Source organism: Delphinapterus leucas, chromosome 1, assembly GCF_059928025.1.
Source record: "Delphinapterus leucas isolate spDelLeu-1000000601 "Yukka" chromosome 1, BTC_Dleu_Yukka2, whole genome shotgun sequence".
Classification (NCBI taxonomy): domain Eukaryota; kingdom Metazoa; phylum Chordata; class Mammalia; order Artiodactyla; family Monodontidae; genus Delphinapterus; species Delphinapterus leucas.
Window position 1 is genome coordinate 115,780,645 of NC_143129.1, and position 5,065 is coordinate 115,785,709.

The following is a 5,065-nucleotide window of genomic DNA, read 5'->3' on the forward strand; positions in this document are numbered from 1 at the left end:
GAGGGGATTTAGCCATCCATGATTCTCTCAGACCTCAAGCTATTCCAAACGATGATCATAATCATCATTATAACAAACAGTTGAAATATTCTTGATCTTTTTTTTTTTTTTTTTTTTTTTTGCGGTACACGGGCCTCTCACTGCTGTGGCCTCCCCCGTTGTGGAGCATAGGCTCCAGGCGCGCAGGCTCAGCAGCCATGGCTCACGGGCCCAGTCGCTCCACGGCACGTGGGATCTTCCCGGACCAGGGCACAAACCCGTGTCCCCTGCATCGGCAGGCGGACTCTCAACCACTGCGCCACCAGGGAAGCCCGATATTCTTGATCTTATGCAAAGTATGAATATAACCTTATTCGAAATTTTTGGTATTTTTGTTATTCTCAAGCTAAGTGAACATGATATACTTTTTGTGCAAACACAGCTTCAACCAGAACAGTATCCCCAAAAGCCCAAACCAGATCACCACCTTAAGCCCCTTCTACGTGTAAATTCTGGAGCCAACACTGGCAAATCACTTGCCTTCTGTAAGCCTGTTTCCTCCTCTGTTAAAACAATAGAAGCTAATATAGTTATTGAGTACTTTCTGTTTTCCAGGCACTGAGCTAGATATTTTTATGTGAATTATCTAATGTAACCCTTTCAACAACGGTATAGTCAGTTCTTATCTCTCCATGCCTCAGTTTCTGAAGGGTAAGACAGAAATAATAAAGCCTATCTCTTGGAGTTGGAGTAGAGATCAAAAAAGATGATGTGTGTAGAATGCTTGGTGCTGACAGTACTCAATAAATGGAGGTCATAATGGTTATAATGATGCTAGAGAGGCTGAAGATGAGGGCGGTGGGGGGAAGAGGCAGATGAAATCATGTCTTCTGGTAGGCAGAGGCTCTAGCTCGTACCTGGACCCTCCCTCAAGTGTTCATTTCAACCACTTTCTCTCCCGAGCATAAGCCCTGAAATGTCTCCCCAACATCTCTTACGTGTTTTATTCATGTAAGCTGAATCCACACGTAACTGAAATAAGGAGGGGGCCTGCAACATCTGTAAAGTAGGTGGATCTGGCCTTGAATGGCCCCAACGTGGGCTGTCAGTGTTTTGTTTCTCTCTCTCTCTCTTTTTTTTAAATATCTTTATTGGAGTATAATTGCTTTACAATGGTGTGTTAGTTTCTGCTGTATAACAAAGTGAATCAGCTATATGCATATGTATATCCCCATATCCCCTCCCTCTTACATCTCCCTATCCCACCCCTCTAGGTGGTCACAAAGCAGCAAGCTGATCTCCCTGTGCTATGCGGCTGCTTCCCACTAGCTATCTATTTTACGTTTGGTAGTGTATATATGTCCATGCCACTCTCTCACTTCATCCCATCTTACCCTTCCCCCTCCCCGTGTCCTCAAGTCCATTCTCTACATCTGCTTCTTTTTTTTTTTAATTAATTTATTTATTTATGGCTGCGTTGGGTCTTCGTTGCTGTGCGCAGTCTCTAGTTGCGGCGAGTGAGGGCTACTCTTTGTTGTGTTGCGCGGGCTTCTCATTGTGGTGGCTTTTCTTGTTGCAGAGCACGGGCTCTAGGCACGCGGGCTTCAGTAGTTGTGGCTTGTGGGCTCAGGAGTTGTGGCGCGTGGGCTCTAGAGCACAGTCTCAGTAGTTGTGGCACACGGGCTTAGTTGCTCCACGGCATGTGGGATCTTCCCGGACCAGGGCTCGAACCCGTGTCCCCTGCATTGGCAGGCGAATTCTTAACCACTGCGCCACCAGGGAAGCCCTACATCTGCTTCTTCATTCCTGTCCTGCCCCTAGGTTCATCAGAACCATTTTTTTTTTTTAGATTCCATATATATATATGTTAGCATATGGTATTTGTTTTTTTCTTTCTGACTTATTTCACTCTGTATGACAGACTCTAGGTCCAACCACCTCACTACAAATAACTCAATTTCGTTTCTTTTTATGGCTGAGTAATATTCCATTGTATATATGTGCCACATCTTCTTTATCCATTCATCTGTCGATGGACACTTAGGTTGCTTCCATGTCCTGGTTATTGCAAATAGAGCTGCGATGAACATTGTGGTACATGACTCTTTTAGAATTATGGTTTTCTCAGGGTATATGCCCAGTAGTGGGATTGCTGGGTCGTATGGTAGTTCTATTTTTAGTTTTTTAAGGAGCCTCCATACTGTTTTCCATAGTGGCTGAATCAACTTACATTCCCACCAACAGTGCAAGAGGGTTCCCTTTTCTCCACACTCTCTCCAGCTTTTATTGTTTGTAGAATTTTTGATGATGGCCATTCTGACCGGTGTGTGTTTCTCTCTTGTTGACACCTTCTCCCATCAGAAGTCCCCCACCCCACCCCAAGCAAGTTTCTAACAGGGATTTAGAGGAAAAGCAAAGAGAACCAGTCAGGAGCAGGCCAGGGCCGGGAGTCCAGAGAGAGCCACAGGGTTAGGGCACGTGTGAATGAGATTTGAAGGCCAATAATACAAGGATGTGAGAACAAACTCGGCATAGGATAAAGGACTAAAGGGGTGTGTGATAGGGACTCATGATTGTCCAGCTGTATCCATTCTCCCCTTCTTCCTTTTGGTAATAGGCCCTTGAAATTTTACCAGGCATATGGCCACTCAGCTGGAGATTACATTTCCTAGCCTCCCTTTTTTTAAAATTTATTTATTTATTTTTGGCTGCACCGTGTGGCATGTGGGATCTTAGTTCCGCGCCCCCTGCATTGACAGGGCGGAGCCTTAACCCCTGGACCACCAGGGAAGTCCCCCCAGCCTCCGTTACAGCTAATTATTGCATTGGAGTAAGTTCTGGCCAATGGAGCATGAATGGAAGTGATGTGAGCAGTTTACAGGCCAGATGCCTGGCTCTGCCTTTTCTACCTTCCCATGGACTGAAACCCAGAGCCGGTCCTGGTGCGGCAGCTTCAGCCATGAAGGGGTTAGTGAAGCAACAAGATAGAAGGAGCCTGGCTTCCTAGATGACCTTAGCCTGGGCCACTCACTTATCATCTCTAGATTTTTCTCCGCCCCCCCCCCCCCCCCCCCCCCCCCCCCCCCCCCGGTACGCGGGCCTCCCACCGCTGTGGCCCCTCCCACCGCGGAGCACACTCCGGACGCGCAGTCCCAGCGGCCACGGCTCCCGGGCCCAGCCGCTCCGCGGCATGTGGGATCTTCCCGGACCGGGGCACGAACCCGCATTCCCTGCATCGGCAAGCGGACTCTCAACCACTGCGCCACCAGGGAAGCCCCTATCTCTGGATTTTTCCTTGAGAGTTTTATAAACTTCTATCTTAACCCTTTGATCCTCTGGTTAAAGCAGCATAGCTTGTACACATTTGTCAATTGTCCAAAATGAGCCCAACATCCAGGAATGGGATGAGTCTAGCTAGAATCCCAGTCAGAAGGCCACCAAGTCCAAAACAGTCTTGGGAAGCGGGAGCTGGATGCTTCCCACTTCCGAGTGCTGGGAAGTGGATACTAAAATCAGCTTGCTAGGCTTTTCTTGTCGCATCATGGACTGGGGTACTCACACTGTCCACTGACATTTGAAGCGTGGTGGTCATCTCTCCCAGAGCCTCCTTGACCTTGACCAGGTTGGAAGTGGGGAGTGGCCAGGCTAACTTGAAAGGAGGAAGACTGGAGGGTACCAGCCCTGGGCCTGCGGGTTGGGGCAGGAGTGGTAGAATGGGTAGGAGTGGAAGCAGAACACATAGGAAACTGTTAGAGAATTGGGTCAGAAAGCTTTTTATCAGAAAGCCTGTGTGTGTGCCGGTGGTGATGGTGGCTGTGAACACCATGGTATCAGGAAAGTACATGATGTCAGGAGAAAGTGATCACGGTCCACGCTGCCTACACATCAGGAGAGCCAACAAGAAGGAAAACAGGGAGCTTCCCTTCCCTGGTGGCGCAGTGGTTGAGAGTCTGCCTGCCGATGCAGGGGACACGGGTTCGTGCCCCGGTCCGGGAAGATCCCACATGCTGCAGGGCGGTTGGGCCTGCGGGCCATGGCCACTGAGCCTGCGCGTCCGGAGCCTGTGCTCCGCAACGGGAGAGGCCGCAGCAGTGAGAGGCCCGCGTACTGAAAAAAAAAAAAAAAAAAAAGTTATTTAGTTATCTCAGTTAACCTGCCTCATAAAATACCTCATTCCCATATTTCTGTAATTTTGTCTGCATTCTGTGAAAACTGGTCACTCCCCATACCGTGACATCAAGAGCAAATTTATCCCATGCTCAGTATCTGGGGGGTCACTGCCTTTAGTCTCTCAATCTGGGTGGTGCTCCTCTCTCAGAGACTTTTTCTCAGGAAGACTTTTTCTTTTTTTCCCTCTTGGGCAGTTTTCTTCTCAGGCAGGCACTTCACTGAATTGCTGCAAACTCAATCCATGGCTGGCAAGTATTCACGTAATTTTGTTCCTGGAATATCAAAGTATAATATCATACTCTGTGTGTCTGCACCTTTCTCTCTACCTATTTCATCCTTGTCTTCAGCAGGAATTCTCCTTTCCTTTTGCTAACTTCTTTCATTAGTCTGAACGTTTGTCCAGTTCCTCTTGGAGGTTTCAGATGCCATCTGATGCCAGTGTTGGATTGGATAGGGCAGTTAGCCTCTCTGAGTTTCAGAGTTTTCATTTATAAGATGGGGATAGCAGACACCTACCACATGGGTCATGAAGAGGATTGCAGAGGATGATATACATGTTCCTGCTCCGTGCGTTTGTGCGACGTTAGAGGTGCTCAGTAAATGGAACTTTTCCACCCTGGTCGGGCCTGCCCCAGAGAGCCCCATGTCGATGTACATGGAAAAAAATCTAGCTGTGGTGTGCAGGCCCAGCTAATGTGAGAAGCCCTGGCTCTGGCCAGCAAGTCTTCAGGGCCCTGTACGTGAGACCCAGGCAATGCATATTGCTGAGAGGCAGAATTGTTACCTCACTCAGTAGTGTAAGTTATATTTGGAACCTGATGTGGTTAGAGATATTAAACACGTGAATGTCATACTTCTATGATGTTTCTAAGCTGGCAGGTATCTCTGAGGCCATTATATATGACTGTGCAGTGCA